This window comes from Falco cherrug, chromosome 4, assembly GCF_023634085.1.
Source record: "Falco cherrug isolate bFalChe1 chromosome 4, bFalChe1.pri, whole genome shotgun sequence".
In the NCBI taxonomy this organism is placed as follows: Eukaryota; Metazoa; Chordata; class Aves; order Falconiformes; family Falconidae; genus Falco; species Falco cherrug.
This window is the reverse complement of record NC_073700.1, coordinates 85646503-85659997: the sequence shown is the minus strand read 5'-3', so window position 1 is coordinate 85659997 and position 13495 is coordinate 85646503. Positions and strand designations below refer to the sequence as shown.

Below are 13495 nucleotides of genomic sequence, written 5' to 3'. Positions count from 1 at the left end.
TTGGGCACATAAGTACAAATTCCTGTGAGTTACGAGCTGGCTGGCTGTAACTGGCTGTGCAGGCTTGTTTTGCATCTGAGCTTAACCAGGTATTTCACAGCCTAGGATTTAGGTGATGGGTTTGCTTACAGGGAAATGGAGTTCTCTGATCATCTTCGGGAGTACTTTCCATTTCTCTCTGAGGACAATTAGGAAAAGTAACTTCAGTGAGAGTTTCTGTGTCATTCCAGTAAAATATGGGTCCCTTACCTCATTATCAGGCAGACGGATCTATTCCTCCCAACTTTACACATTTTTCAAAAACTTATCAACCTGGGAATTAATGACCTGCTGGTATTAAAATGTGTGGGTGTGGAGAAAAAAAATAATAATTACCAAGTAGTGAATTTTACATAGAAGGAATGGGCCACACTGTCAGCCAGAACTTCACTCTTCAGTTAACTGACATGTCTAATGATGGTTACGCTACATCATGTCACCTATGGTGGTCTAGAGCATCTCAATGCACACTAAATTCAGAGTGTCTGGTTTTCAATTCCTCTGTGTCCAGTCTTCTAGAGCATTTCCAATGTTTCATCTGCTCAGAGTTCTCCTCTCCCTTCCTGTACCGTAAACAGCTACACACAGCAGCAGAGATCTCAGACCTCTGAGTGTCTTCCCTCAAGAACAGCTACCATCACCGTATATAAAGGGAATGGCTTTTAAATAAGAGCTCATCACTGCATTTGTGTTATTTATGGGTAGAACTGTGTCCTTCAGATCTATTTCTGATTCTATAAAAGAAGTCAATTAGTGTGTTGAAATTTAATAAAAGATTAAATGGAACTGGTAATGACAATAATAGTTGGATAGCAGTTGAGGGCTTTATAAATATTTTTTTAATCATAGTAATGTCAGTTGATATGGGGGGGGGGGGGGGGGGGCTGTATTGTTAAGCATTTCTTATAATAAGCAGGGCACCACCAGCACCAGAGTTTACATTAAAAGGTTGTTTTCAGCTCTTCTACTTGATAGAAAATTAATTGTACAGACCCCAAGACAGGGACTCTGGACTATGTGCTACTTACCCAGAATGAGGGATTTTCTGTCTGAGAGGGTTTATAACCCACATAGGCAAGAAAAGGGAAAGGAGGGTCGGGGAGGAGAAAGACTGAGGACAGAGCACTCTGTAGTATCACGTGTACGTTTGCAATGTTTCTCATGCCTCAGTCATGTGTGTGGTTCTTTCTGTGATTGCCATGTATGAATGTCAAAGCAGTAAATCTATACATTGACCTGCCTCTATTTGATACTTGTCAGGTAGGTGGTTACCTAAATGCTATCATTTGTGCTCTGTAAATCCTGTATGGGGAAGTGACGGTAAACTAAGTGCTGCAGCTACAACCCGGCGGGCTGACTCAGGCTCCCCCCCAGCCCTCCCTGCAGTGCATGCCACCAGCCCGCTGGAGCTGTAGGAGTTTGGGAGATGGCTTCCATCACCGGCTGGGTGTTAAGGGCTTATGCAGTTTGGTAGCAGGGGGGCTACAGAGGTGACTTCTGTGAGAAGATGCCGGAAGCTCCCCTGTGCCCCTTGGAGCCCGTGCCCACCAGTGTCCTGGCCAGGGCTGAGCCCCCAGCCGCGGGGGCAGCGCCTCGGGGTGACATAGTTAAGAAGGGCTGGGGAATCTGTGACAACTTGCAGCTGGGAGAGAGGAGCAGACTGTGAGGCGCAGCCCTGCAGCCCCCAGGGCAGGGCAGGAGGGGGCCGGGGGGCTCCAGGCACCGCAGCAGAGGCTCCCCTGGCCCATAGAGCCCCCCAGCCTCCGGGGAGCCTCCGGGGGATCAGCTTCCCCCCTGCAGCCCGGGCAGGGGGCTGTGACCCCTGGGCAGCCCGCGATGGGCCAGCTCCGGGCAGGGCCTGCGGCCCCCTGAGGAGCGGAGCCCGGGCTGGGGCAGGGCCTGTGCCCCCAGGGGGGACCCCGGCTGTGCCCGGGGGGCTGCGCCCGAGGGGGCCCCACGCTGCTGCGGCAGCTCATGGGGAGCTGCAGCCCCTGGGAAGGGCTCAGCTGGGGCAGCTCATGGGGAGCTGTGTCCCCTGGGGGGGAGCTGTGTCCCCTGGGAGGGACCCCAGGCTGGGGCTGGGGCTGGGGCAGGGCAGGGTGTGAGGAGGGAGCGGCAGGGAGAAGGTGTGATGGGCTGGCCCGTCCCTGTCCCCCATGCTGCTCCAGGGAGGGAGGAGGGAGAGAAACCGGGAGTGAAGCTGAGCCTGGGAAGAAGGGGGGAGGGGTGGGGGGAAGGTGTCTTTCTGATTTCATTTTAGTTGTCATTTCCCTGCCCTGATTTGAGTGGTAGTAGATTAAACTCTTTTTCCCCAAGTCGAGTCTGTTTTGCCCGTGATGGTGATTCCTGAGCGATCTCCCTGCCCTTACCCCCACCCACAGGCTTTGGGTTATATTTTCTCCCCCCGCCCAGCTGTGCAGGGGAGCGCTCCAGCAGCTTCGGCTGCACCGGGCACCCAGCCCGCATCAACCCACCGCAACTTAATAGCGGTTGTGGCACGTACCTACTTGCTTTACTGAAAACACACTATAGCACCCTAGCCTGGAGGATGGGCTCGGGAGGTGGGTGCATACACACACAGAGGTTTCTCAAACACAGCTAAGGCCGTTGTAGCTGAAGCTGGTATTGTCCAGGAAACAAGCCTAGCCACTGCTACCATAACTACTCTGCTGCCCATCTCTGAGCTGTTTTAACACTCGCTCAGGTTTATATACACTTCAGTCAACCCAGTTCTCTTTGTAGCCTTGGAGACCCTTCACAGTGTCCTTTTGATTTCTTTTGGCCATTCTTGCACTTTCTTGGTGTTTGGGTTTTTGTGGTTTTTTTTGTGGTTTTCTTTTTTACTTTTTTTTTTTTTTTTTTTTAGTAAAGATTATTTGGAAACCTGTTCAATTTTAAATGAGGTAAAAGTAACAAATGAATTTTACAGCCTCTTCTGAGCCACAAAGTCTGAATATAAGTATCAGTTTCCCTCTGAATCTGAGTTTTGCATTGAACTCCTTGTGGGTTCTGACTTGCTGGCTGTGCTGCTGTCACAGGGAGCCAATGTGGAGCTTCCCTGCGCTGGGGGCAGAGCTGCCACGCACGTGTGCCCAGTGAGGCCATCTGTGTGCAGGTGTGAAGGGCTGGTACCTAGAAAGGACTTTAGCGTGGGATGCACGTTTCTGATGCTTGTTAGTGAGTTCTATAGCAAAGGCTTTGCAGTGGTAGATGTCTTGTTCACAGACCTTGCTTTCTCACAAAAATGTGCTGCCTTGATGTATTTGCTGTTAGTTCGTTCTCAAGAGTTAGGACTTCTAAGTGTGTACCAGAGAGAAAAACAGCACAGAGTACTGTGATTGTTGTGATAGCTGTTGTATGTTGTGCTTAGGATCAGTATTTCCTTGGTAAAATCAGTTTAATAAGCTGCAAGTGAAATACTGGTAGGTCAAATGAGGACAGCGTGGCCTCAATAGCCACTGCACAGGTATGAGAGAATGTTGGAGAAGCGACAGCCTGCTTTGTGGTTTTAATATTTAGCAGCTGAGGGCTAAATGGTGAAATAATTAATATAAACTAGATTTTCAGTTTCTCTTAAGTTCTCCTGGCTCAGTTAGCTGCTGGTGAGTTACTCCAGTGTCAGGCAGTAGCTGAAGCCAGGAGAAGACTGTACCTTCTGAGCTGGTGCTTTTGGGGGACCAAGGAAGCTCTGAGAAACAAGAAGGGCCTTTCAGGGTTTGGCACACTTTAGCCAGTGCAAAATTCCGGTTTTTTTCCTCCTAAGAAGCATTTCCTACCCTTATATGGAATACTATGGCTGTGTCATTGCTCTTCCCCTTTTCAGCTGGGTCATCCCGGGAGGTGCAGGGAGCTCCCCTGTGGTGGTGATGGCCAGTGTCTAAAAAGCCCGTTTCTTTGGGGGGTGGGGGGCAGGCATTGAAGCTATGCTGGCTGCCAGGAGGAGCAATCTGACTGCAGCAAAGCTAAAGGAAGATGTTAACAGCAAGATTAACACATTTCCTTGTGCTTGGGAGAGGCAAGGGAAAGCAGACGGCCCGTATAGTGGCCAGGGTGGCTCTGCCACAGGTTTCCTTACATGTAGGTTTGGTCGCTAATGAACAGCAGAAAGAAATAAAAACCTAAGTCCAGCAAGTCACTGTCAACCAGACATCTTTTTGTGTCTTATTAAGGTGCAGAACGTAGGTATAAACTTACCTGTTCATTTTAGTAGTTTAAAAGTTTTATAGGAGGTAACAGCAGGAGAGAGATGCTTTTTCATTAGATGAACGTGTTTTGTCAGTCCTTCAGTCTTTATCTCTTCAAACACAGAACAAATAAAACCTTGATAGAAAAACTGTTTCAACTGAGTACATCAGGTTATGATCAGAAGGCAGATTTATGTTTACAGGAGAGCTGAAGCTTTTTTTTGTTTCTTATTTTCAGCCATACATCAAGATTTTATAAAAGAGGTTTTTATTCTTTAATTAGAGCTTTATCAGAGGCATTTGAATTGCAGCTCTGCTCACTAAAATGGTTGTTTGAATGCCTCTTCTCTTACTTGAGAAAGAGAGAACTGCTTGTATGTGTTCATAATGGTAAATGTGCAGGCTTTGCAGACTACAATATCCATACTTGTGCTTCGGATCTGTAGGAGTGGTGACGCTGTGAGGAGGGCAGGACGAGGATTAGCATAGGATCCCTGCCAGCTGCAGAAGCCTGACCCAGCTGTGGTGCTCCATCCCACTGAAGACAGGGACACTAACTAGTATATTAAACACTTTTCTACCGGTTCCTTTGGAGCTCCTAAGGCCTACGTTTCACTTTTGCAGTTAGTACTAACCTTAAAAGAATTTCTATTAAACTTTGCAGTACGATGATGTTGAAATTACAAGTTCCAGAAAACAAATAGGGTCATACATTGTACTGCTGAATCGTGGAGAAATGGGACAATACTTCCTTGAGTTAGCCTGATGAAAGTGAGGATGCTTTTTGGTAAAGGTTACTCAGTGTCAAATGGAGGCTGACTCTCATTTTGTATGCGCATTTATCTTCTGCTATCTCTCTAATTAATGCTTCTGTGCTGTGCTGGGGAAGAGGTGCCAGGTACCTTTTGAAATGTTAATGCCAGTAGAGTATCCTGGTTCGCTGTCAGTTCCAGAGAACCTGCCGCAGAGGTCAGCAGCGAAAGATTTAATAAAACTTCTGTCTCCCAGGGACTTACCAAATTTCAGCCATACAGAGACAACAGACTTCAAACAGCTGCCTGCCGTTATGTGTCTTTTCTCTGGTCCTTGCTGTGTGGGCTTCCATTCCCCAAAAAGATTAAGTGATATGTTTTGTTCCTTTTTGTAGCCCAAGTGTTTTTCAGCATCCTCAGTGCATTGCTTCTCTGCGAAATGTTATGTACCTTAGTGTAAGGGCTCAAAACCTGAAGAGATTTTATTAATATATTTAAGGTACTCAAGCACATCCTCACAAAAAACCCAAAGGGTCAGAAGTTTGCTCAGTTGCTGCTCTGTGGGCAGTTAGCAGGACAGAAGACCTCTTCATTAACGACATGGGAGTCACCTTTGTCTTTCAGTAGTTGTATTGTCATCAGATGTTCTGGTTTCCTCCTTAAGGCTTCATGTCTTCTGTGTAGGTGTCTTTTCATACATTTTTGTGTAGCAGTTTACCTTTTATGACTGGTCATCCTCCTTATAGATAGGTGTCAAGGTGTCTCTTTTCTGGCCATGAAACAGAAAAATTAATCTATAATATGATCTGTACATGGAAATCAGAAAAGAAACTGCACATAATTAAGAAGCATAATTAAGACTTTTGAAAACCTGCAGATTGCTCCTTGCCTGTTGCTCAGTAAGGGGTTAAATCTTTTCTCATAGCACTTGTGAGTCATTGTGTGGAAAGGGCTCTAAAGGATTTCTACTACAAGCTACTTGCTGCAGTTTCAAGCCCTGAAGAAGCAAAGGGCTTCTTCGAATTCAGCCCCTCCTGCATGTTTTGGAAGTTTTTGGAAGTACATAAAGAAATGCTAAACTCAGGGCAGGTACTTCAGGTACTCAGGTGAGGGTGAGTGAGTTATGGAAGCAGTGAAATCCCAGTGAACGTCTTGCACATGTAACTGTTTGGTTGTTCTTGACTTTTAAGTGTTCTTACTGGTGTGAAAGTTGACAGAAAGGACAGATAGAGTTAAAATACTAGTCATCAAACCTGACTTTTGAAACCGTATAATGAGTTTTCAAGCCACACTGTAGGGTTTCATCATAACTATCTAATTAGGAGGAAAAAATGTAATATGTGTGTTTCTAGCTTGTCTGGGAAAGAAGAGAAATTGTTTCTCTTGCCTTGAAAAATTTTGTTCTCACTTTGTAGCAGCAAAATCCAGCTTAAGTGGCATGCCATGAAGAAGCCCTGAGCTGGCTCTGGCTTCTAGTGCTGCCTTTTTGAGACCAGTATCTAAATTGCAGTTTGTGTGCTTTGTCCCTGCTTTCGTCTAAGTTTTAGATCCAACCCCTCTGATTCCTCACATGCAGTCAAAAATGGTGATAATGAACAGTTTACCATTCTCTAAGGTAATGGCTGTCTCTCCTCAATTTTTAGGGCAAATTCTGCCATCGGTTGCTTTGACTTGAAAAGAGGGAAAACAGTTTTGGGTGTCTTATCGTCCTGTATCTTCTCAGTTAGCCAGATACCTTCCCCTCTCTGAGGGAGCTGTGGTTACCTTGCTGCTCTTCTCCTCCCTTTTCTCTGGCCTGGTGTCCTAGAAGACCAGAGTGGCACTTCTGGATGCGTACTTATGCTTCCCCAGCTTTCAAAATCATGTGCTCGTGAGTGGCTCGTGCTGAGGCACTGGTGCTTATTCAGGCACTGGATTAATAAGCCACCCTAAGCCATGCTGCCCTGTGCAAGGATGAAAACTCACAGCTTACACACACACACACAAACACACACACCCCTTTCTTCATTCCTTTTGCCAAGGATCCAACAGCAAGAGGTGGTGTTTGAGCCTGTGAGATGCTGAGTTTCTTCTGAGAGGTGCTGAACAATTTCAACTTTAATTGGCTCAGAGGTGATGGCGACAACACTGCAGTCACGCATCCTTCATTTTAAGCCATGCATCAGTCTGTAAACAATAAAAAAGAAGCCACAGAAGCAGCAGTCTCTGGGAGTTGCTTGTCCTGTGCACACTGGGGTTTTCCTGAAGTACTTGTACTTACCTGAACACCAGAGAGTGTTCAGCATCGTAGAAAACAAGTGAGCAGTTCTTAAATCTCAGAGCATTGCTTTATGTTGTACTGCATCGATTGTAACTGGAGAGTGGTTTCAAATATTGACAATTAAAAAGAAAAATGCAACAGTTTTAGCCATCATTAACACTTTTGTTTGTCACTGAGGGATAAGGTTTTGAGGCAGAGCATTAGCTGCTTGATTTTCGTTAATGATAATGGGAGCGAGTTGGCTGTCCCCTGCAGAAGATGTCCCCCTGATGTATGCTTGGCATAGTAGTTTGAGCTGAGAGTAATATATTCTCCAATTTATTTCAGATATTTTTTTTATTATTTGCAAGGTGACACTGCATACCAGGCAAGCATAAATGAATGCGTTATTGCTCTCGTATCTTCACAGGCTTTTATCTTTTTCTTTAAATCATAGCATTTGCAAATAAAATAATACTTTTATGCTCTTTAACAGTAAATTTTTGAAAAGTAAGGAGAAAAGAGGCTGTTCTCCAAGGCTGCCAGATCTTGCCAGGTACCTTTAACCACAAAGCTACCAGACTGTAATCCATAGGTTTGGTAACACTCTGTGCCAAGAACTCTGACAAAGATGCATGTGAACCTGCTGTGTATGCCTCAATGTATGCATATACTCACTTTCTTTGCTAAATTGGGGTCTGCAGTACTGTTGGGGGTGGGTGTGTCCCACCCACCCCCACCCCCCCGCCTTTTTTTTTTAATTGTGTTAAAACTCATCTGGGTTTATTGTAATGTACAAAATATTGTTTAGGAATTATGTTCTGTGTAAGCAGTTGCTTAATGAACATTAGGGGTTGTTAAGGTCTTTGAAGAAGGCATGGGCAAATGGGTTGGGGTTGTTGTTTCTTTCTGAATTCCTCCAGCAACTAGCACAGCATTGTTGTCAATGCCACCGTGTTGTACAGGGAGAAGGGAGGCTTTGTGGATTGAAATAACAGGAATGTGAACCATGGAGTCCAAAAAAGTAAGCTAGCTGATTTCAAGAGAGTTTTGATTAAGAAGCAGAGGGTGAAGGAGGTAAGGACGGTGCTTTAGCTGTTTTTTAAAGGCCTGGTGATAATAAGTTATGGGATCCTTAGTGTGATCTGTTCAAGGTGAACCAAAACAAAATGCTTTATGGTCAGTTTGAAGTTTGTTAATTGCATTGGTATTTAGCGTTTGGCTTTTGAGTTTTAGGTGTGCCCCTTACTTGTGGTAACCTTGCAGGTAGTACCAAGAAGGTATTTATAGATTGAATAGACATTAAATCTGAATGTATCTCGCAATCTAACATCTCTCCTTTCCCCAGCAATGGCCCTGCTTGCATCTAGATGGGTCCTCTGTGTATGCTGCTTTGAGGCAAAATATAAATGGCATCTGCTGGTGCTGTACCTGTCTCTGAGAGTTGAAAAGACACTGATCTTCACAGCAGTTAACAGTATGCTTTTGACAGATTTAAGCAGACTCAACAACTTTCTGATGAGAACAGCCCTCGCTTACCCTTCCAGTCAAGACCTACAGTCAGGCGGGCGAGCTGGAAGTGCACCAACACTTAGCAAATATAGATTTGGAGGCATTAATTTTTGTTTGTTGTGTTGGTTGTTGTTTGGTTTTTTTAAAAACTATGATCTTAATATTTATCCTGAAGTAATACTTACAGTCCTTTATCTTCTGTATTCCCAAGTACTAGATGCTTTTAAAAGTCTATGCTGATTTCAGTGACTTTGCTTCATGTTAAGTCTGTAGCATTTTATCTTCACTGTATTTTTTTCTGCTGGGAAGTAGATTGTGTCTGTCTGTTAGTCCCAGGTAAAAGACACCAGTTTTAAATTTATTTTTAGTAGCAGGAAAAAAAAAAAAAAAAAAGCACAGGGAGCCCACTCTGTGCCCTGGAACGATACAGCAGGGACACGTACAGCTTGTCTGCATGAGATTGTTTTCTGTGCTGTAACTGAAGGAAGCAAAGGGTACCACAGATACTGCCTTTAAACATTCATGTCTCTGATGTTAACATTTGTTTAAAAAAGGTTAATTGCAGGCAATTATGTGCTAAAGGAGCTACATCCCAAGAAAAGTCAATAGTACTAGGGAACTGTAACTTTGAATTAATGATAGAACTGAACAATTATGTCAGAGGAATTTATTTAAGGAGGCAGCACGGTTTTTTATTTTAAACTGCTAAGGTGTGCTGTGTTGTTTTTTTGGTTTTGTTGTGGTTTGTGGGTTGTTTTTTTTCCTTTTCATAACTATATAAAAAGCCATATTTACAACTCCAGACTGAATTCTCAAAGTGAGTGAACAAAGAGCCAAGTATTCTGATGTTTTAAATTTAATACCTTCTTCATTAGTGTTGATTATTTAAAAACAAAATTGCTTCTTGAATTAAGCTGTATCCATTAGATGCGTTTCTTAAAGGCAAACGAGGCATAGCTGTGCTTACTTAGCATGAGGACCTCAGAGTTTAAGTACCTTATATTTATTTTGTAATCTGTGTCTATGGTAAGAGTCGATTACTGTTTTATCATACTGGTGACTAATATTTCATTAGTGTATCTTGAAACTATGGCAAACGTTCTGGAATCTATTTTTTTCCTGCTCTCCAGCTCAATGTCATGGGGGTTCATAAAGCTGTTCAGGAAACATTCAGCTTTTATCCAATTTGGATAAATCCCCTAGCTGGGATCCACCTCAAAACTGCTCAGAAATAGTGCTGTTTTTCCTTGGTAAGCTAGTTAAAGGTTTCATATTGAAACTCTGGGAGGTTTTGTGTTTGGTTTTTGTTTGTTTGTTGTTTTTTTTTTTTAATATTATATACATGAAACCTAAGCAGGCTGCTATGGAAGTGCCTTTAGGTCCTTATCTGAAAGCAATCCTGGCCCTCCTGACACCATACTCATTTTAGATGGATTCTGTATAGCTCTAAAATACTCCGATGAGAACAAAAACCGAAACAACAAAGAAAAGAAATACTACAGGGAAAAAAAAAAACCACCCAAACAAAACAACCACCAAACAACCCAACCCAACCCTCATCCCCAAAAAAAGGAAAGAGAATGAGAAGAGAAAGAAAACCTCTGGCTGGCCCAAAGGCTCTGGGGATTTTTGTATTGCGCAGTGCATGGCATTTTGCTGCTTGACAGCTCTAGAAAAGGCTGGGTAGACTAGACTGATCTCACAGGAATTTTATACTCTTAGCCCTATTAGGACTGCGGAGTTGGCTCTCTCCTGATCAATGTCAGTGTGAAGCAGCAGAGAATCAAGCCAGCTGAGCTGGTCATGACCTTATCTGCATAGTGATAATTAATAGCTAATAAGACTGGTAAAACATGGTTCTGAAACCCAGTAGGCTGCATCATCTGAACTGTTTAGAAATTAAAATTTTAAATTGCACTTTGAAAAGGAATTAAAGACATCTTTTGCCATCATGGGCAAGAAGATAACCTCCTTTGCTAAAGGATATGTGCCATATATGTCACTAAAATAATGTCATCTTCAATACGGTTATGCTACAGAATAGGAATTATTCATGAATTTGAGGTCAGAGGGTAGGAAATCATGGGTTAGACTAATATAATACCTATTTTTAATCTGTACTTTAAATAAGGGCAGCGATTTTAAATCTTGTGGAGGGGCCTTTCTTGTTACGTTTTTCTGACAGAATTTTCTCTGCTCACATAGTAGTAAGTTTGAGATGTGATTCTGCAGAGCCTGTTCTCCTGGGTTAGTCTGTCCTCTGTGGTAAATACGAAACTATTCCAAAGCAAACAAGTGAAATTCAACTATTACAAAATATTCTTAAATTACTTTAGTATGAGGGGGTTTTCCATATATATTTCCTCTCAACTATTTCCCCTTGTTCTGTGTCAGCTAGCGCTGAAGTTAGTCAGGCTGGGACAACTTCTCACATGATGGCTGTTCTCTACTTGTATGAATTGGAGAAGAGCTTTGACTCAGTTCTGCTCCCCTGAATCAACCAGTCTATTCTGCAGAATTCAGGAGGACCAAGTCCAGTGCAGCTTTTGGCTCTTGACTGAATGTTGGGTTGCTCTTGCGGGTCCGTGTAGTCAGCAAGCTACAAAGAGCAGCCGTCCTCCAAAGATAAAGCTGAAACATTTTATGATGTTTGTGAGGCAGACAGTAGAAGTCAAGATTTACTCATGATGGATTTTATTTTTTTTGTTCATAGGAGTGACTTTCTGAATTTTCCTTGTTTCTGGTGTTTATAATATTGAAGGAGAAGAGAGGAAAGAACTCTTCTCTTCATGTACCTTCATGTGAGGCTTAGACTTTTTGCAATTTTGAAGTTCCCAGCCACAATTCATTATTCTCTGTTAGTCACTTCTGGCTTTGTGGTGGCTACAAGTGAACAATTTAGAGGGGTCGTTTGAAACATGTTTCCTGGCAGAGGAGATGCATTCAGGCAGCATGGCCAGGAGCCCTGACAGAGCGTGTCAGAGGAGCAACTGAAATTTGTGTTTCTTTTGCTTGTAAAAAATTCAGACAGAACTTCAGCTAGCTTTTGTCATGGATATGGTTTTATTTGGGATGAGAGCAAAATCTGTGCAGGTGCATTTGATTCTGAGAATATACTTTTTTGGCTAATTCTGCTCCCAGTTATGCTTCTTGAAATGCTCGGGAGAACTGAGCTGCATCAAAAGCAGCGCGACCAGCAGGTTGAGGGAGGTGATTCTCCCCCTCTGCTCTCATGAGACGCCCCCTGTGGTGCTGCATCCAGCTCTGGGGGCCCCAGACATGGACCTGTTGGAGCGAGCCTGGAGGAGGGGCACACAGATGCTCAGAGGGCTGGAGCCCCTCTGCTGTGGGGACAGGCTGAGAGGGTTGGGGCTGTTCAGCCTGGGGAAGAGAAGGCTCCGGGGAGACCTTACAGCAGCCTGCCGGTACCTAAAGGGGCCAACAAGAAACCTGGAGAGGGGCTTTTTCCAGAGGCCTGTAGTGATAGGACAAGGGTTAGTACCCTTAAACTGGAAGAGGGAAGATTTAGAGTAGCTGTAAGGAGGAAACTCCTTCTCATGGGGGCGGCGAGGCGCTGGCAGGGGCTGCCCAGAGCAGCTGTGGGTGCCCCATCCCTGGCAGTGCCCAAGGCCAGGCTGGACGGGGCTGGGAGCAGCCTGGGCTGGTGGCCTGTGTCCCTGCCCGTGGCAGCAGGCTGGACCTGATGATCTTTAAGGTCCCTTCCAACCCAACCCATTCCATTATTCTACATGATTCTGTGATTTAAAAGCACTGCAGTCTGTAGTTACTGTAGCAAAAAAAAAAAGGAAAAAAAAATGACAAAGACACTTTTGGACTTTACGGGCTGCATTTCAGTAAGTTAAACAACTTCAGGAGATCAGCTTTTTAATCAGAGTGGATGCCTGTGTGGTCCCACACGGGCTGGCTGTGGCAGCTGGGCTGTGGCTCCTCCTGCCCAGCCGGCTGGGACACTGCTGGGGCTTGCAGTCAGGGCCGCCACTGGGACACCTAGAGCAAGCTTCCTCTTAACGTCTTTGTTTCCATCAGAAAGAAATGAAAGGAAAATAATGAATGGAAAGAGAATACCTGTAGGTTTTTTAGGCTTGCTGTATTGAGTAAATATTTGGTTGGGAAACTTGTGGAAAGGTACAAAGGCAGCAAATTAAAATCTCAATTTTGAAAATGCAATATTTTTTTGTATGTTGAAAAGGTTGATCTCGACAAAGGAGCAAATCTAATTTTCTGTTTAGTTTTTGCTGGTTTTGAGCTATACTGTCTTGGGTGTATGAAGTAGAGTACTGGAGCGTTTGCATTTCTTTTAGCTGGTTTCTGCCTCCTCAATAAAACCCAACGCAGAAGGGAATGCCCTTCCCCCCGCTCTGAGTGTGGGAGAATCACGTTTGGAAAGATTATTTTTAGAACATATCCTTTTATAACAGCCTCAGTAACAGCAGAGAGCAGGGAATTTGAAATGCCATCATTGGTTGTGAACTAACACAACAATTGTACTTATCGGCTTCTGCTGGAGCAGCTTTTGGTTTTCAAAGGAAATGGTGGCCAGTGACCACTTGAAATCTTTGAACGGTGCCAGAATGTGAGGTTTTAAAAAGTTTTACTGATGTTTGTAGACCTGCAGCATTCTTCTGAAATCATGCAGAAGAAAAATATGTCCCAGTATTCTTTGCCCAATTCCTCGTAACTCAGCTTGAGCTGTACGCTAATTTGCTGATGAACCGTCACACCCCTTGTAAAGTGTAGTAACCTTGGAA

General features: G+C 44.0%; 1 protein-coding gene across 7 annotated transcripts in view; it reads left to right on the top strand.

The window, feature by feature from the left end:
* Window positions 1-13495, top strand: part of TPK1 (thiamin pyrophosphokinase 1) — a 313127-nt gene that overhangs the window by 135433 nt on the left and 164199 nt on the right. The window lies entirely within an intron of this gene.